Source organism: Mobula birostris (assembly GCF_030028105.1).
Source record: "Mobula birostris isolate sMobBir1 chromosome 11 unlocalized genomic scaffold, sMobBir1.hap1 SUPER_11_unloc_2, whole genome shotgun sequence".
Classification (NCBI taxonomy): Eukaryota; Metazoa; Chordata; class Chondrichthyes; order Myliobatiformes; family Myliobatidae; genus Mobula; species Mobula birostris.
The window spans coordinates 226,653-246,546 of record NW_027274038.1 but is presented as its reverse complement, the minus strand read 5'-3'; the positions used below and the strand labels follow the sequence as shown (position 1 = coordinate 246,546).

Below are 19,894 nucleotides of genomic sequence, written 5' to 3'. Positions count from 1 at the left end.
TTGGTCAGCCCGAAACTTGATCATCTACCAGCACATGGAGATGTCCGTGGGAGAATGCTGCCGACTGGCACACTCTCGGCTGCAGGAGTACGTGCTGAGGGACGCACTGAAACTTGGTGCAGCCACCGCAAGGGCCCGGTGGGGAAGGACCACAGTATAGGTTTCTCCACCCGTGGGAGGGGGAGGGGTCGGTGGGCGAGGAGTATACCCCTCAACAATGAGATGCTAAGCTGAACTACTGGAGTGCCACGTGGGTGGCTATAAACACGGGTATTTTACTGAGTATAATGGAAACGTATGTAAAGGATGAAAAGTTATTGAATGGTTTATTGTATATATTTATTTTTGAATAAAGTATATTTTGAAATAAAAAAAAAAAAAAAAAAATCTGTTCTTATCAGTTTAATATCTGATACGTCCCTTATCTGGGGACCATATATTAAATTGATTTTTGGAACAGGGAGATGGAATAGGGGCTTGCTCCGTCCACTCCACGCATCGACCCGGTATTGCAGTGCCTCTGGGAACGGTGCACTCCCCTTCTGGGGAATTTCAAAGTAGCAAAGAAAAGAAAAACGACGAAAGCTCCATCAGGCGGCGGCGGCGGCACAGCAGCACAGACAAGCATGCACGCACATGGAGAGAGAGGAGAGCTGCTTGCTCTACACCTCTCCTGTGTCTGTGTCTGTCTGTCGATACAGCTCACTCACTCACTCACTCACGCAATGTGCAGACAACTCAACAACAGCACGGGCATCATATCTGGGCCGTTTGGCTAAGATCAAGTGCACATCCGGGCTGCAACCAGATCAGGTGCTGCAGGCAAGGCAGCAACTTCATGAGAGATGCCCCTTGGCATTCATTCCTGAAGCAAACTGCTCAACCGGCGCACTCATTCTGATGCCTGCTCACTCGGCTGCTGCCTGCACCAAGCACAGAAGCAGAGTGAAGTGGAGCAGGCCGAAAGACCTTTTCTGTCCCGCCACACTCGCTCCACTTCTCAGGCTCAGGCTTCTCAGCTGCTCCTTGAAGCCAACGGAGGACGCGACGGACGGACGGACGGATGGACGGGCGGGCGAAGGAAGGAAGGAAGGAAGGAAGGAAGGAAGGAAGGAAGGAACGAACGATATCGAGTCACTGGCTCTGCTGCAATTTCACCAGCAGCCAGCCAGCCTGTCGGACAGGCAGGCTCGTTCAAGTGTGCCAGCAGCCAGGGCACGCGGACGGGAGGGAGGAAGGAAGGAAGGGAGGGAGGCATCCGATGGAGCCCGGCTACAGAGCAACGGGGCGCCGCCGCCGCCGGCACAACAGGGCCCGGTGCTCCTGCACCCTGCATCCTCCCCGCCTGCACCAGACTGCCAAGACTGCTGCTCTCCTGCCCAGACAGACAGACCAGCTACAAGCATCACCACCTAGCCATAGCATCAGCAAAACTCTGCCTACCTGCCCTGCCCTGGCCTGGCCTGGCCTCCTGGCCTCCTCTGATGCGTCTGCCTGCCCCAGGCCCAAAGCCCCGCCCACCGTTCAAGGTAAGGCAGAGGCACAACCCCCCACTCCACCCACTCAGACCTCCCCAATATACATCGGCAGTGCAGTGCATCTCTAGCCTCGCTCAGAATCACGTCCCAAACCCCAAGATCACTCAAACGTCTCATGCTTACACCTACCTACTCGGCGTCCAGCTTTGGCGCACGTCTCCACAATTGCCACATCCGTCCACGTGCCCCTGCTTCACGCACGGCACTGTGCCTCCCTCCGGCAGGCATTTCGCCGATCCGTTTCCTGTTTCACAACCAAGGCATAATCAGTACCCCTTTCCTTCCACGGCGCGCACACGCGCCCACCCACTCCACCACTGAGCCATGCCGGCCAAAAACGCACCTGCAGAGCAGTGGGGCACAGGGCCGCCGTCAGCCCGCGACACATTTCCCTCCTGCCGTGCCCTCCCTCCTGTTTCTACATCCGTGCACCCACCCCGCTGCAAAACCAGTCAGTCTGCTCAGGCGTCAGCACAGAGGCATAATGAAGGGCCTCGGCCCTTCTCCCTTTACTGCCCTCTGTACAGCTTGGCAGATCCCTCAGCACTCCGTGTGCACGTGTGTCTGTGACTCTGTGTGTGTGTGTGTGTGTGTGAGAGAGAGAGATTGAGTGAGTGAGTGAGTGAGTGAGTGAGTGAGTGAGTGAGTGAGAGAGAGAGAGACAGACCCTGCCAGATCCCTCAGCATTCCATGTGTGTTTGTGTCGGTGGGTGAGAGAGACAGAGACAGAGACAGAGAGACAGACAGACACACACACACACACACACACACACCCACCCACCTCCACACACCCCCGTGTGCACGTGTGTCTGTGACTCTGTGTGTGTGTGAGATTGAGTGAGAGAGAGAGACAGACCCTGCCAGATCCCTCAGCATTCCATGTGTGTTTGTGTCGGTGGGTGAGAGAGACAGAGACAGAGACAGACACAGAGAGACAGACACACACACACACACAAACACACACACACACCCACCCCCACACACCCCCGTGTGCACGTGTGTCTGTGACTCTGTGTGTGTGTGAGATTGAGTGAGTGAGAGAGAGAGACAGACCGACCCTGCCAGATCCCTCAGCATTCCATGTGTGTTTGTGTCGGTGGGTGAGAGAGACAGAGACAGACACAGAGAGACAGACAGACACACACACACACCCACCCACCCCCATCCACCCTGGTAAAAAAAGGTGGTGGGGGAGCAGGGGAGAAGACACCACTGTGTCCAATGATAGCCTGTGCAGACGCAAAGTCTACAGCTTCTGTGAGATGAAACAAACTCAAGCCACTCAACAATTGTAATTCCACACACATCAAAATAAAGGCACAGAGGTGTGAATGGCTGCACTTCAGCCTTCGGCTTGGAGAGCACACCCATTGTTTCTCCTCAGGCACACCTGTAGCTGACATCTTCCTATTCCCAAGCTTGCCAGGAGGCTTTTCTGCCCGCGGACTTTGGCCACGTCCACAAACCTCGTAACCGGTCTTGAGCGGCGCACGTGGCCTCTGCCTTTGTCGCCCGGTGCAGTCCCATCCGCTCGCTCCCTCCCGGAGAGGGCAGAGCCTCCGAAGGAGACCGTTCAGCTGGATGCGCCAGCCAGCTGGGGCACGCAAAGCCGAGAGGCGCGCTCTCTTTGCCGAGTGCAGGGACGCCCTTGAAGGGCCGAGCGGCCTGCTCCCACTCCCCCTGCAGACTTTTGTGCAGACAGGACAGCGTGACCAGCCTCCCACGACCAGGAGAGCAGTGCAAGTTGAGCCAGCCTCTGAGACCGACCTGGGAGCCAGCCGAGGAAGCCGGCAGCCTTGACGTAGGCAGTGTGCCAGTGACGTAGGCGCCCGTAGGTACGGCCCCACTCCCAGATGATTGGTGGATCACTGGCAGCTTTACATAGCCTCTGACAAGTTGCACTCAGGACGGACCAGGTAGGCAACAGCTGTCCAGCACACCCACCGATCCCAGACAACCTAGGGGAGAGCTGCCAGCGGGCCAGGGCAGCAAGGTCTTTGCCAGGCCTCCTGCTTCAATCTAAACACCAGAGGCTAGGCAGGATGTAGCCGACTCAAGAGGCCGCCTGCATCGCTTCTCGGCCTTTTGGCTAAGATCAAGTGTAGTATCTGTTCTTATCAGTTTAATATCTGATACGTCCCTTATCTGGGGACCATATATTAAATTGATTTTTGGAACAGGGAGATGGAATAGGGGCTTGCTCCGTCCACTCCACGCATCGACCCGGTATTGCAGTGCCTCTGGGAACGGTGCACTCCCCTTCTGGGGAATTTCAAAGTAGCAAAGAAAAGAAAAACGACGAAAGCTCCATCAGGCGGCGGCGGCGGCACAGCAGCACAGACAAGCATGCACGCACATGGAGAGAGAGGAGAGCTGCTTGCTCTACACCTCTCCTGTGTCTGTGTCTGTCTGTCGATACAGCTCACTCACTCACTCACTCACGCAATGTGCAGACAACTCAACAACAGCACGGGCATCATATCTGGGCCGTTTGGCTAAGATCAAGTGCACATCCGGGCTGCAACCAGATCAGGTGCTGCAGGCAAGGCAGCAACTTCATGAGAGATGCCCCTTGGCATTCATTCCTGAAGCAAACTGCTCAACCGGCGCACTCATTCTGATGCCTGCTCACTCGGCTGCTGCCTGCACCAAGCACAGAAGCAGAGTGAAGTGGAGCAGGCCGAAAGACCTTTTCTGTCCCGCCACACTCGCTCCACTTCTCAGGCTCAGGCTTCTCAGCTGCTCCTTGAAGCCAACGGAGGACGCGACGGACGGACGGACGGACGGATGGACGGGCGGGCGAAGGAAGGAAGGAAGGAAGGAAGGAAGGAAGGAAGGAACGAACGATATCGAGTCACTGGCTCTGCTGCAATTTCACCAGCAGCCAGCCAGCCTGTCGGACAGGCAGGCTCGTTCAAGTGTGCCAGCAGCCAGGGCACGCGGACGGGAGGGAGGAAGGAAGGAAGGGAGGGAGGCATCCGATGGAGCCCGGCTACAGAGCAACGGGGCGCCGCCGCCGCCGGCACAACAGGGCCCGGTGCTCCTGCACCCTGCATCCTCCCCGCCTGCACCAGACTGCCAAGACTGCTGCTCTCCTGCCCAGACAGACAGACCAGCTACAAGCATCACCACCTAGCCATAGCATCAGCAAAACTCTGCCTACCTGCCCTGCCCTGGCCTGGCCTGGCCTCCTGGCCTCCTCTGATGCGTCTGCCTGCCCCAGGCCCAAAGCCCCGCCCACCGTTCAAGGTAAGGCAGAGGCACAACCCCCCACTCCACCCACTCAGACCTCCCCAATATACATCGGCAGTGCAGTGCATCTCTAGCCTCGCTCAGAATCACGTCCCAAACCCCAAGATCACTCAAACGTCTCATGCTTACACCTACCTACTCGGCGTCCAGCTTTGGCGCACGTCTCCACAATTGCCACATCCGTCCACGTGCCCCTGCTTCACGCACGGCACTGTGCCTCCCTCCGGCAGGCATTTCGCCGATCCGTTTCCTGTTTCACAACCAAGGCATAATCAGTACCCCTTTCCTTCCACGGCGCGCACACGCGCCCACCCACTCCACCACTGAGCCATGCCGGCCAAAAACGCACCTGCAGAGCAGTGGGGCACAGGGCCGCCGTCAGCCCGCGACACATTTCCCTCCTGCCGTGCCCTCCCTCCTGTTTCTACATCCGTGCACCCACCCCGCTGCAAAACCAGTCAGTCTGCTCAGGCGTCAGCACAGAGGCATAATGAAGGGCCTCGGCCCTTCTCCCTTTACTGCCCTCTGTACAGCTTGGCAGATCCCTCAGCACTCCGTGTGCACGTGTGTCTGTGACTCTGTGTGTGTGTGTGTGTGTGTGAGAGAGAGAGATTGAGTGAGTGAGTGAGTGAGTGAGTGAGTGAGTGAGTGAGTGAGAGAGAGAGAGACAGACCCTGCCAGATCCCTCAGCATTCCATGTGTGTTTGTGTCGGTGGGTGAGAGAGACAGAGACAGAGACAGAGAGACAGACAGACACACACACACACACACACACACACCCACCCACCTCCACACACCCCCGTGTGCACGTGTGTCTGTGACTCTGTGTGTGTGTGAGATTGAGTGAGAGAGAGAGACAGACCCTGCCAGATCCCTCAGCATTCCATGTGTGTTTGTGTCGGTGGGTGAGAGAGACAGAGACAGAGACAGACACAGAGAGACAGACACACACACACACACAAACACACACACACACCCACCCCCACACACCCCCGTGTGCACGTGTGTCTGTGACTCTGTGTGTGTGTGAGATTGAGTGAGTGAGAGAGAGAGACAGACCGACCCTGCCAGATCCCTCAGCATTCCATGTGTGTTTGTGTCGGTGGGTGAGAGAGACAGAGACAGACACAGAGAGACAGACAGACACACACACACACCCACCCACCCCCATCCACCCTGGTAAAAAAAGGTGGTGGGGGAGCAGGGGAGAAGACACCACTGTGTCCAATGATAGCCTGTGCAGACGCAAAGTCTACAGCTTCTGTGAGATGAAACAAACTCAAGCCACTCAACAATTGTAATTCCACACACATCAAAATAAAGGCACAGAGGTGTGAATGGCTGCACTTCAGCCTTCGGCTTGGAGAGCACACCCATTGTTTCTCCTCAGGCACACCTGTAGCTGACATCTTCCTATTCCCAAGCTTGCCAGGAGGCTTTTCTGCCCGCGGACTTTGGCCACGTCCACAAACCTCGTAACCGGTCTTGAGCGGCGCACGTGGCCTCTGCCTTTGTCGCCCGGTGCAGTCCCATCCGCTCGCTCCCTCCCGGAGAGGGCAGAGCCTCCGAAGGAGACCGTTCAGCTGGATGCGCCAGCCAGCTGGGGCACGCAAAGCCGAGAGGCGCGCTCTCTTTGCCGAGTGCAGGGACGCCCTTGAAGGGCCGAGCGGCCTGCTCCCACTCCCCCTGCAGACTTTTGTGCAGACAGGACAGCGTGACCAGCCTCCCACGACCAGGAGAGCAGTGCAAGTTGAGCCAGCCTCTGAGACCGACCTGGGAGCCAGCCGAGGAAGCCGGCAGCCTTGACGTAGGCAGTGTGCCAGTGACGTAGGCGCCCGTAGGTACGGCCCCACTCCCAGATGATTGGTGGATCACTGGCAGCTTTACATAGCCTCTGACAAGTTGCACTCAGGACGGACCAGGTAGGCAACAGCTGTCCAGCACACCCACCGATCCCAGACAACCTAGGGGAGAGCTGCCAGCGGGCCAGGGCAGCAAGGTCTTTGCCAGGCCTCCTGCTTCAATCTAAACACCAGAGGCTAGGCAGGATGTAGCCGACTCAAGAGGCCGCCTGCATCGCTTCTCGGCCTTTTGGCTAAGATCAAGTGTAGTATCTGTTCTTATCAGTTTAATATCTGATACGTCCCTTATCTGGGGACCATATATTAAATTGATTTTTGGAACAGGGAGATGGAATAGGGGCTTGCTCCGTCCACTCCACGCATCGACCCGGTATTGCAGTGCCTCTGGGAACGGTGCACTCCCCTTCTGGGGAATTTCAAAGTAGCAAAGAAAAGAAAAACGACGAAAGCTCCATCAGGCGGCGGCGGCGGCACAGCAGCACAGACAAGCATGCACGCACATGGAGAGAGAGGAGAGCTGCTTGCTCTACACCTCTCCTGTGTCTGTGTCTGTCTGTCGATACAGCTCACTCACTCACTCACTCACGCAATGTGCAGACAACTCAACAACAGCACGGGCATCATATCTGGGCCGTTTGGCTAAGATCAAGTGCACATCCGGGCTGCAACCAGATCAGGTGCTGCAGGCAAGGCAGCAACTTCATGAGAGATGCCCCTTGGCATTCATTCCTGAAGCAAACTGCTCAACCGGCGCACTCATTCTGATGCCTGCTCACTCGGCTGCTGCCTGCACCAAGCACAGAAGCAGAGTGAAGTGGAGCAGGCCGAAAGACCTTTTCTGTCCCGCCACACTCGCTCCACTTCTCAGGCTCAGGCTTCTCAGCTGCTCCTTGAAGCCAACGGAGGACGCGACGGACGGACGGACGGATGGACGGGCGGGCGAAGGAAGGAAGGAAGGAAGGAAGGAAGGAAGGAAGGAAGGAACGAACGATATCGAGTCACTGGCTCTGCTGCAATTTCACCAGCAGCCAGCCAGCCTGTCGGACAGGCAGGCTCGTTCAAGTGTGCCAGCAGCCAGGGCACGCGGACGGGAGGGAGGAAGGAAGGAAGGGAGGGAGGCATCCGATGGAGCCCGGCTACAGAGCAACGGGGCGCCGCCGCCGCCGGCACAACAGGGCCCGGTGCTCCTGCACCCTGCATCCTCCCCGCCTGCACCAGACTGCCAAGACTGCTGCTCTCCTGCCCAGACAGACAGACCAGCTACAAGCATCACCACCTAGCCATAGCATCAGCAAAACTCTGCCTACCTGCCCTGCCCTGGCCTGGCCTGGCCTCCTGGCCTCCTCTGATGCGTCTGCCTGCCCCAGGCCCAAAGCCCCGCCCACCGTTCAAGGTAAGGCAGAGGCACAACCCCCCACTCCACCCACTCAGACCTCCCCAATATACATCGGCAGTGCAGTGCATCTCTAGCCTCGCTCAGAATCACGTCCCAAACCCCAAGATCACTCAAACGTCTCATGCTTACACCTACCTACTCGGCGTCCAGCTTTGGCGCACGTCTCCACAATTGCCACATCCGTCCACGTGCCCCTGCTTCACGCACGGCACTGTGCCTCCCTCCGGCAGGCATTTCGCCGATCCGTTTCCTGTTTCACAACCAAGGCATAATCAGTACCCCTTTCCTTCCACGGCGCGCACACGCGCCCACCCACTCCACCACTGAGCCATGCCGGCCAAAAACGCACCTGCAGAGCAGTGGGGCACAGGGCCGCCGTCAGCCCGCGACACATTTCCCTCCTGCCGTGCCCTCCCTCCTGTTTCTACATCCGTGCACCCACCCCGCTGCAAAACCAGTCAGTCTGCTCAGGCGTCAGCACAGAGGCATAATGAAGGGCCTCGGCCCTTCTCCCTTTACTGCCCTCTGTACAGCTTGGCAGATCCCTCAGCACTCCGTGTGCACGTGTGTCTGTGACTCTGTGTGTGTGTGTGTGTGTGTGAGAGAGAGAGATTGAGTGAGTGAGTGAGTGAGTGAGTGAGTGAGTGAGTGAGAGAGAGAGAGACAGACCCTGCCAGATCCCTCAGCATTCCATGTGTGTTTGTGTCGGTGGGTGAGAGAGACAGAGACAGAGACAGAGAGACAGACAGACACACACACACACACACACACACACCCACCCACCTCCACACACCCCCGTGTGCACGTGTGTCTGTGACTCTGTGTGTGTGTGAGATTGAGTGAGAGAGAGAGACAGACCCTGCCAGATCCCTCAGCATTCCATGTGTGTTTGTGTCGGTGGGTGAGAGAGACAGAGACAGAGACAGACACAGAGAGACAGACACACACACACACACAAACACACACACACACCCACCCCCACACACCCCCGTGTGCACGTGTGTCTGTGACTCTGTGTGTGTGTGAGATTGAGTGAGTGAGAGAGAGAGACAGACCGACCCTGCCAGATCCCTCAGCATTCCATGTGTGTTTGTGTCGGTGGGTGAGAGAGACAGAGACAGACACAGAGAGACAGACAGACACACACACACACCCACCCACCCCCATCCACCCTGGTAAAAAAAGGTGGTGGGGGAGCAGGGGAGAAGACACCACTGTGTCCAATGATAGCCTGTGCAGACGCAAAGTCTACAGCTTCTGTGAGATGAAACAAACTCAAGCCACTCAACAATTGTAATTCCACACACATCAAAATAAAGGCACAGAGGTGTGAATGGCTGCACTTCAGCCTTCGGCTTGGAGAGCACACCCATTGTTTCTCCTCAGGCACACCTGTAGCTGACATCTTCCTATTCCCAAGCTTGCCAGGAGGCTTTTCTGCCCGCGGACTTTGGCCACGTCCACAAACCTCGTAACCGGTCTTGAGCGGCGCACGTGGCCTCTGCCTTTGTCGCCCGGTGCAGTCCCATCCGCTCGCTCCCTCCCGGAGAGGGCAGAGCCTCCGAAGGAGACCGTTCAGCTGGATGCGCCAGCCAGCTGGGGCACGCAAAGCCGAGAGGCGCGCTCTCTTTGCCGAGTGCAGGGACGCCCTTGAAGGGCCGAGCGGCCTGCTCCCACTCCCCCTGCAGACTTTTGTGCAGACAGGACAGCGTGACCAGCCTCCCACGACCAGGAGAGCAGTGCAAGTTGAGCCAGCCTCTGAGACCGACCTGGGAGCCAGCCGAGGAAGCCGGCAGCCTTGACGTAGGCAGTGTGCCAGTGACGTAGGCGCCCGTAGGTACGGCCCCACTCCCAGATGATTGGTGGATCACTGGCAGCTTTACATAGCCTCTGACAAGTTGCACTCAGGACGGACCAGGTAGGCAACAGCTGTCCAGCACACCCACCGATCCCAGACAACCTAGGGGAGAGCTGCCAGCGGGCCAGGGCAGCAAGGTCTTTGCCAGGCCTCCTGCTTCAATCTAAACACCAGAGGCTAGGCAGGATGTAGCCGACTCAAGAGGCCGCCTGCATCGCTTCTCGGCCTTTTGGCTAAGATCAAGTGTAGTATCTGTTCTTATCAGTTTAATATCTGATACGTCCCTTATCTGGGGACCATATATTAAATTGATTTTTGGAACAGGGAGATGGAATAGGGGCTTGCTCCGTCCACTCCACGCATCGACCCGGTATTGCAGTGCCTCTGGGAACGGTGCACTCCCCTTCTGGGGAATTTCAAAGTAGCAAAGAAAAGAAAAACGACGAAAGCTCCATCAGGCGGCGGCGGCGGCACAGCAGCACAGACAAGCATGCACGCACATGGAGAGAGAGGAGAGCTGCTTGCTCTACACCTCTCCTGTGTCTGTGTCTGTCTGTCGATACAGCTCACTCACTCACTCACTCACGCAATGTGCAGACAACTCAACAACAGCACGGGCATCATATCTGGGCCGTTTGGCTAAGATCAAGTGCACATCCGGGCTGCAACCAGATCAGGTGCTGCAGGCAAGGCAGCAACTTCATGAGAGATGCCCCTTGGCATTCATTCCTGAAGCAAACTGCTCAACCGGCGCACTCATTCTGATGCCTGCTCACTCGGCTGCTGCCTGCACCAAGCACAGAAGCAGAGTGAAGTGGAGCAGGCCGAAAGACCTTTTCTGTCCCGCCACACTCGCTCCACTTCTCAGGCTCAGGCTTCTCAGCTGCTCCTTGAAGCCAACGGAGGACGCGACGGACGGACGGACGGATGGACGGGCGGGCGAAGGAAGGAAGGAAGGAAGGAAGGAAGGAAGGAAGGAAGGAACGAACGATATCGAGTCACTGGCTCTGCTGCAATTTCACCAGCAGCCAGCCAGCCTGTCGGACAGGCAGGCTCGTTCAAGTGTGCCAGCAGCCAGGGCACGCGGACGGGAGGGAGGAAGGAAGGAAGGGAGGGAGGCATCCGATGGAGCCCGGCTACAGAGCAACGGGGCGCCGCCGCCGCCGGCACAACAGGGCCCGGTGCTCCTGCACCCTGCATCCTCCCCGCCTGCACCAGACTGCCAAGACTGCTGCTCTCCTGCCCAGACAGACAGACCAGCTACAAGCATCACCACCTAGCCATAGCATCAGCAAAACTCTGCCTACCTGCCCTGCCCTGGCCTGGCCTGGCCTCCTGGCCTCCTCTGATGCGTCTGCCTGCCCCAGGCCCAAAGCCCCGCCCACCGTTCAAGGTAAGGCAGAGGCACAACCCCCCACTCCACCCACTCAGACCTCCCCAATATACATCGGCAGTGCAGTGCATCTCTAGCCTCGCTCAGAATCACGTCCCAAACCCCAAGATCACTCAAACGTCTCATGCTTACACCTACCTACTCGGCGTCCAGCTTTGGCGCACGTCTCCACAATTGCCACATCCGTCCACGTGCCCCTGCTTCACGCACGGCACTGTGCCTCCCTCCGGCAGGCATTTCGCCGATCCGTTTCCTGTTTCACAACCAAGGCATAATCAGTACCCCTTTCCTTCCACGGCGCGCACACGCGCCCACCCACTCCACCACTGAGCCATGCCGGCCAAAAACGCACCTGCAGAGCAGTGGGGCACAGGGCCGCCGTCAGCCCGCGACACATTTCCCTCCTGCCGTGCCCTCCCTCCTGTTTCTACATCCGTGCACCCACCCCGCTGCAAAACCAGTCAGTCTGCTCAGGCGTCAGCACAGAGGCATAATGAAGGGCCTCGGCCCTTCTCCCTTTACTGCCCTCTGTACAGCTTGGCAGATCCCTCAGCACTCCGTGTGCACGTGTGTCTGTGACTCTGTGTGTGTGTGTGTGTGTGTGAGAGAGAGAGATTGAGTGAGTGAGTGAGTGAGTGAGTGAGTGAGTGAGTGAGTGAGTGAGAGAGAGAGAGACAGACCCTGCCAGATCCCTCAGCATTCCATGTGTGTTTGTGTCGGTGGGTGAGAGAGACAGAGACAGAGACAGAGAGACAGACAGACACACACACACACACACACACACACCCACCCACCTCCACACACCCCCGTGTGCACGTGTGTCTGTGACTCTGTGTGTGTGTGAGATTGAGTGAGAGAGAGAGACAGACCCTGCCAGATCCCTCAGCATTCCATGTGTGTTTGTGTCGGTGGGTGAGAGAGACAGAGACAGAGACAGACACAGAGAGACAGACACACACACACACACAAACACACACACACACCCACCCCCACACACCCCCGTGTGCACGTGTGTCTGTGACTCTGTGTGTGTGTGAGATTGAGTGAGTGAGAGAGAGAGACAGACCGACCCTGCCAGATCCCTCAGCATTCCATGTGTGTTTGTGTCGGTGGGTGAGAGAGACAGAGACAGACACAGAGAGACAGACAGACACACACACACACCCACCCACCCCCATCCACCCTGGTAAAAAAAGGTGGTGGGGGAGCAGGGGAGAAGACACCACTGTGTCCAATGATAGCCTGTGCAGACGCAAAGTCTACAGCTTCTGTGAGATGAAACAAACTCAAGCCACTCAACAATTGTAATTCCACACACATCAAAATAAAGGCACAGAGGTGTGAATGGCTGCACTTCAGCCTTCGGCTTGGAGAGCACACCCATTGTTTCTCCTCAGGCACACCTGTAGCTGACATCTTCCTATTCCCAAGCTTGCCAGGAGGCTTTTCTGCCCGCGGACTTTGGCCACGTCCACAAACCTCGTAACCGGTCTTGAGCGGCGCACGTGGCCTCTGCCTTTGTCGCCCGGTGCAGTCCCATCCGCTCGCTCCCTCCCGGAGAGGGCAGAGCCTCCGAAGGAGACCGTTCAGCTGGATGCGCCAGCCAGCTGGGGCACGCAAAGCCGAGAGGCGCGCTCTCTTTGCCGAGTGCAGGGACGCCCTTGAAGGGCCGAGCGGCCTGCTCCCACTCCCCCTGCAGACTTTTGTGCAGACAGGACAGCGTGACCAGCCTCCCACGACCAGGAGAGCAGTGCAAGTTGAGCCAGCCTCTGAGACCGACCTGGGAGCCAGCCGAGGAAGCCGGCAGCCTTGACGTAGGCAGTGTGCCAGTGACGTAGGCGCCCGTAGGTACGGCCCCACTCCCAGATGATTGGTGGATCACTGGCAGCTTTACATAGCCTCTGACAAGTTGCACTCAGGACGGACCAGGTAGGCAACAGCTGTCCAGCACACCCACCGATCCCAGACAACCTAGGGGAGAGCTGCCAGCGGGCCAGGGCAGCAAGGTCTTTGCCAGGCCTCCTGCTTCAATCTAAACACCAGAGGCTAGGCAGGATGTAGCCGACTCAAGAGGCCGCCTGCATCGCTTCTCGGCCTTTTGGCTAAGATCAAGTGTAGTATCTGTTCTTATCAGTTTAATATCTGATACGTCCCTTATCTGGGGACCATATATTAAATTGATTTTTGGAACAGGGAGATGGAATAGGGGCTTGCTCCGTCCACTCCACGCATCGACCCGGTATTGCAGTGCCTCTGGGAACGGTGCACTCCCCTTCTGGGGAATTTCAAAGTAGCAAAGAAAAGAAAAACGACGAAAGCTCCATCAGGCGGCGGCGGCGGCACAGCAGCACAGACAAGCATGCACGCACATGGAGAGAGAGGAGAGCTGCTTGCTCTACACCTCTCCTGTGTCTGTGTCTGTCTGTCGATACAGCTCACTCACTCACTCACTCACGCAATGTGCAGACAACTCAACAACAGCACGGGCATCATATCTGGGCCGTTTGGCTAAGATCAAGTGCACATCCGGGCTGCAACCAGATCAGGTGCTGCAGGCAAGGCAGCAACTTCATGAGAGATGCCCCTTGGCATTCATTCCTGAAGCAAACTGCTCAACCGGCGCACTCATTCTGATGCCTGCTCACTCGGCTGCTGCCTGCACCAAGCACAGAAGCAGAGTGAAGTGGAGCAGGCCGAAAGACCTTTTCTGTCCCGCCACACTCGCTCCACTTCTCAGGCTCAGGCTTCTCAGCTGCTCCTTGAAGCCAACGGAGGACGCGACGGACGGACGGACGGATGGACGGGCGGGCGAAGGAAGGAAGGAAGGAAGGAAGGAAGGAAGGAAGGAAGGAACGAACGATATCGAGTCACTGGCTCTGCTGCAATTTCACCAGCAGCCAGCCAGCCTGTCGGACAGGCAGGCTCGTTCAAGTGTGCCAGCAGCCAGGGCACGCGGACGGGAGGGAGGAAGGAAGGAAGGGAGGGAGGCATCCGATGGAGCCCGGCTACAGAGCAACGGGGCGCCGCCGCCGCCGGCACAACAGGGCCCGGTGCTCCTGCACCCTGCATCCTCCCCGCCTGCACCAGACTGCCAAGACTGCTGCTCTCCTGCCCAGACAGACAGACCAGCTACAAGCATCACCACCTAGCCATAGCATCAGCAAAACTCTGCCTACCTGCCCTGCCCTGGCCTGGCCTGGCCTCCTGGCCTCCTCTGATGCGTCTGCCTGCCCCAGGCCCAAAGCCCCGCCCACCGTTCAAGGTAAGGCAGAGGCACAACCCCCCACTCCACCCACTCAGACCTCCCCAATATACATCGGCAGTGCAGTGCATCTCTAGCCTCGCTCAGAATCACGTCCCAAACCCCAAGATCACTCAAACGTCTCATGCTTACACCTACCTACTCGGCGTCCAGCTTTGGCGCACGTCTCCACAATTGCCACATCCGTCCACGTGCCCCTGCTTCACGCACGGCACTGTGCCTCCCTCCGGCAGGCATTTCGCCGATCCGTTTCCTGTTTCACAACCAAGGCATAATCAGTACCCCTTTCCTTCCACGGCGCGCACACGCGCCCACCCACTCCACCACTGAGCCATGCCGGCCAAAAACGCACCTGCAGAGCAGTGGGGCACAGGGCCGCCGTCAGCCCGCGACACATTTCCCTCCTGCCGTGCCCTCCCTCCTGTTTCTACATCCGTGCACCCACCCCGCTGCAAAACCAGTCAGTCTGCTCAGGCGTCAGCACAGAGGCATAATGAAGGGCCTCGGCCCTTCTCCCTTTACTGCCCTCTGTACAGCTTGGCAGATCCCTCAGCACTCCGTGTGCACGTGTGTCTGTGACTCTGTGTGTGTGTGTGTGTGTGTGAGAGAGAGAGATTGAGTGAGTGAGTGAGTGAGTGAGTGAGTGAGTGAGAGAGAGAGAGACAGACCCTGCCAGATCCCTCAGCATTCCATGTGTGTTTGTGTCGGTGGGTGAGAGAGACAGAGACAGAGACAGAGAGACAGACAGACACACACACACACACACACACACCCCCACCCACCTCCACACACCCCCGTGTGCACGTGTGTCTGTGACTCTGTGTGTGTGTGAGATTGAGTGAGAGAGAGAGACAGACCCTGCCAGATCCCTCAGCATTCCATGTGTGTTTGTGTCGGTGGGTGAGAGAGACAGAGACAGAGACAGACACAGAGAGACAGACACACACACACACACAAACACACACACACACCCACCCCCACACACCCCCGTGTGCACGTGTGTCTGTGACTCTGTGTGTGTGTGAGATTGAGTGAGTGAGAGAGAGAGACAGACCGACCCTGCCAGATCCCTCAGCATTCCATGTGTGTTTGTGTCGGTGGGTGAGAGAGACAGAGACAGACACAGAGAGACAGACAGACACACACACACACCCACCCACCCCCATCCACCCTGGTAAAAAAAGGTGGTGGGGGAGCAGGGGAGAAGACACCACTGTGTCCAATGATAGCCTGTGCAGACGCAAAGTCTACAGCTTCTGTGAGATGAAACAAACTCAAGCCACTCAACAATTGTAATTCCACACACATCAAAATAAAGGCACAGAGGTGTGAATGGCTGCACTTCAGCCTTCGGCTTGGAGAGCACACCCATTGTTTCTCCTCAGGCACACCTGTAGCTGACATCTTCCTATTCCCAAGCTTGCCAGGAGGCTTTTCTGCCCGCGGACTTTGGCCACGTCCACAAACCTCGTAACCGGTCTTGAGCGGCGCACGTGGCCTCTGCCTTTGTCGCCCGGTGCAGTCCCATCCGCTCGCTCCCTCCCGGAGAGGGCAGAGCCTCCGAAGGAGACCGTTCAGCTGGATGCGCCAGCCAGCTGGGGCACGCAAAGCCGAGAGGCGCGCTCTCTTTGCCGAGTGCAGGGACGCCCTTGAAGGGCCGAGCGGCCTGCTCCCACTCCCCCTGCAGACTTTTGTGCAGACAGGACAGCGTGACCAGCCTCCCACGACCAGGAGAGCAGTGCAAGTTGAGCCAGCCTCTGAGACCGACCTGGGAGCCAGCCGAGGAAGCCGGCAGCCTTGACGTAGGCAGTGTGCCAGTGACGTAGGCGCCCGTAGGTACGGCCCCACTCCCAGATGATTGGTGGATCACTGGCAGCTTTACATAGCCTCTGACAAGTTGCACTCAGGACGGACCAGGTAGGCAACAGCTGTCCAGCACACCCACCGATCCCAGACAACCTAGGGGAGAGCTGCCAGCGGGCCAGGGCAGCAAGGTCTTTGCCAGGCCTCCTGCTTCAATCTAAACACCAGAGGCTAGGCAGGATGTAGCCGACTCAAGAGGCCGCCTGCATCGCTTCTCGGCCTTTTGGCTAAGATCAAGTGTAGTATCTGTTCTTATCAGTTTAATATCTGATACGTCCCTTATCTGGGGACCATATATTAAATTGATTTTTGGAACAGGGAGATGGAATAGGGGCTTGCTCCGTCCACTCCACGCATCGACCCGGTATTGCAGTGCCTCTGGGAACGGTGCACTCCCCTTCTGGGGAATTTCAAAGTAGCAAAGAAAAGAAAAACGACGAAAGCTCCATCAGGCGGCGGCGGCGGCACAGCAGCACAGACAAGCATGCACGCACATGGAGAGAGAGGAGAGCTGCTTGCTCTACACCTCTCCTGTGTCTGTGTCTGTCTGTCGATACAGCTCACTCACTCACTCACTCACGCAATGTGCAGACAACTCAACAACAGCACGGGCATCATATCTGGGCCGTTTGGCTAAGATCAAGTGCACATCCGGGCTGCAACCAGATCAGGTGCTGCAGGCAAGGCAGCAACTTCATGAGAGATGCCCCTTGGCATTCATTCCTGAAGCAAACTGCTCAACCGGCGCACTCATTCTGATGCCTGCTCACTCGGCTGCTGCCTGCACCAAGCACAGAAGCAGAGTGAAGTGGAGCAGGCCGAAAGACCTTTTCTGTCCCGCCACACTCGCTCCACTTCTCAGGCTCAGGCTTCTCAGCTGCTCCTTGAAGCCAACGGAGGACGCGACGGACGGACGGACGGATGGACGGGCGGGCGAAGGAAGGAAGGAAGGAAGGAAGGAAGGAAGGAAGGAAGGAACGAACGATATCGAGTCACTGGCTCTGCTGCAATTTCACCAGCAGCCAGCCAGCCTGTCGGACAGGCAGGCTCGTTCAAGTGTGCCAGCAGCCAGGGCACGCGGACGGGAGGGAGGAAGGAAGGAAGGGAGGGAGGCATCCGATGGAGCCCGGCTACAGAGCAACGGGGCGCCGCCGCCGCCGGCACAACAGGGCCCGGTGCTCCTGCACCCTGCATCCTCCCCGCCTGCACCAGACTGCCAAGACTGCTGCTCTCCTGCCCAGACAGACAGACCAGCTACAAGCATCACCACCTAGCCATAGCATCAGCAAAACTCTGCCTACCTGCCCTGCCCTGGCCTGGCCTGGCCTCCTGGCCTCCTCTGATGCGTCTGCCTGCCCCAGGCCCAAAGCCCCGCCCACCGTTCAAGGTAAGGCAGAGGCACAACCCCCCACTCCACCCACTCAGACCTCCCCAATATACATCGGCAGTGCAGTGCATCTCTAGCCTCGCTCAGAATCACGTCCCAAACCCCAAGATCACTCAAACGTCTCATGCTTACACCTACCTACTCGGCGTCCAGCTTTGGCGCACGTCTCCACAATTGCCACATCCGTCCACGTGCCCCTGCTTCACGCACGGCACTGTGCCTCCCTCCGGCAGGCATTTCGCCGATCCGTTTCCTGTTTCACAACCAAGGCATAATCAGTACCCCTTTCCTTCCACGGCGCGCACACGCGCCCACCCACTCCACCACTGAGCCATGCCGGCCAAAAACGCACCTGCAGAGCAGTGGGGCACAGGGCCGCCGTCAGCCCGCGACACATTTCCCTCCTGCCGTGCCCTCCCTCCTGTTTCTACATCCGTGCACCCACCCCGCTGCAAAACCAGTCAGTCTGCTCAGGCGTCAGCACAGAGGCATAATGAAGGGCCTCGGCCCTTCTCCCTTTACTGCCCTCTGTACAGCTTGGCAGATCCCTCAGCACTCCGTGTGCACGTGTGTCTGTGACTCTGTGTGTGTGTGTGTGTGTGTGAGAGAGAGAGATTGAGTGAGTGAGTGAGTGAGTGAGTGAGTGAGTGAGTGAGTGAGAGAGAGAGAGACAGACCCTGCCAGATCCCTCAGCATTCCATGTGTGTTTGTGTCGGTGGGTGAGAGAGACAGAGACAGAGACAGAGAGACAGACAGACACACACACACACACACACACACACCCACCCACCTCCACACACCCCCGTGTGCACGTGTGTCTGTGACTCTGTGTGTGTGTGAGATTGAGTGAGAGAGAGAGACAGACCCTGCCAGATCCCTCAGCATTCCATGTGTGTTTGTGTCGGTGGGTGAGAGAGACAGAGACAGAGACAGACACAGAGAGACAGACACACACACACACACAAACACACACACACACCCACCCCCACACACCCCCGTGTGCACGTGTGTCTGTGACTCTGTGTGTGTGTGAGATTGAGTGAGTGAGAGAGAGAGACAGACAGACCCTGCCAGATCCCTCAGCATTCCATGTGTGTTTGTGTCGGTGGGTGAGAGAGACAGAGACAGAGACAGACACAGAGAGACAGACACACACACACACACAAACACACACACACACCCACCCCCACACACCCCCGTGTGCACGTGTGTCTGTGACTCTGTGTGTGTGTGAGATTGAGTGAGTGAGAGAGAGAGACAGACCGACCCTGCCAGATCCCTCAGCATTCCATGTGTGTTTGTGTCGGTGGGTGAGAGAGACAGAGACAGACACAGAGAGACAGACAGACACACACACACACCCACCCACCCCCATCCACCCTGGTAAAAAAAGGTGGTGGGGGAGCAGGGGAGAAGACACCACTGTGTCCAATGATAGCCTGTGCAGACGCAAAGTCTACAGCTTCTGTGAGATGAAACAAACTCAAGCCACTCAACAATTGTAATTCCACACACATCAAAATAAAGGCACAGAGGTGTGAATGGCTGCACTTCAGCCTTCGGCTTGGAGAGCACACCCATTGTTTCTCCTCAGGCACACCTGTAGCTGACATCTTCCTATTCCCAAGCTTGCCAGGAGGCTTTTCTGCCCGCGGACTTTGGCCACGTCCACAAACCTCGTAACCGGTCTTGAGCGGCGCACGTGGCCTCTGCCTTTGTCGCCCGGTGCAGTCCCATCCGCTCGCTCCCTCCCGGAGAGGGCAGAGCCTCCGAAGGAGACCGTTCAGCTGGATGCGCCAGCCAGCTGGGGCACGCAAAGCCGAGAGGCGCGCTCTCTTTGCCGAGTGCAGGGACGCCCTTGAAGGGCCGAGCGGCCTGCTCCCACTCCCCCTGCAGACTTTTGTGCAGACAGGACAGCGTGACCAGCCTCCCACGACCAGGAGAGCAGTGCAAGTTGAGCCAGCCTCTGAGACCGACCTGGGAGCCAGCCGAGGAAGCCGGCAGCCTTGACGTAGGCAGTGTGCCAGTGACGTAGGCGCCCGTAGGTACGGCCCCACTCCCAGATGATTGGTGGATCACTGGC

At 57.7% G+C, this 19,894-nt stretch overlaps 5 non-coding genes and 1 pseudogene across 5 annotated transcripts; all 6 read left to right on the top strand.

The window, feature by feature from the left end:
- Positions 1-335: 335 nt before the first annotated feature.
- Positions 336-540, top strand: LOC140192197 (U2 spliceosomal RNA; annotated as a pseudogene).
- A 3,067-nt stretch (positions 541-3,607) lies between these two features.
- Positions 3,608-3,798, top strand: LOC140192156 (U2 spliceosomal RNA). The gene has a single exon (XR_011884111.1). It is a non-coding gene; the product is annotated as a U2 spliceosomal RNA (small nuclear RNA).
- Positions 3,799-6,865: 3,067 nt separating this feature from the next.
- LOC140192154 (U2 spliceosomal RNA) lies at positions 6,866-7,056 on the top strand. The gene has a single exon (XR_011884109.1). It is a non-coding gene; the product is annotated as a U2 spliceosomal RNA (small nuclear RNA).
- Positions 7,057-10,119: 3,063 nt separating this feature from the next.
- LOC140192153 (U2 spliceosomal RNA) lies at positions 10,120-10,310 on the top strand. Its single transcript, XR_011884108.1, has one exon. It is a non-coding gene; the product is annotated as a U2 spliceosomal RNA (small nuclear RNA).
- Positions 10,311-13,381: 3,071 nt separating this feature from the next.
- LOC140192152 (U2 spliceosomal RNA) lies at positions 13,382-13,572 on the top strand. The gene has a single exon (XR_011884107.1). It is a non-coding gene; the product is annotated as a U2 spliceosomal RNA (small nuclear RNA).
- A 3,059-nt stretch (positions 13,573-16,631) lies between these two features.
- LOC140192151 (U2 spliceosomal RNA) lies at positions 16,632-16,822 on the top strand. Its single transcript, XR_011884106.1, has one exon. It is a non-coding gene; the product is annotated as a U2 spliceosomal RNA (small nuclear RNA).
- The last annotated feature ends 3,072 nt before the right edge of the window (positions 16,823-19,894 follow it).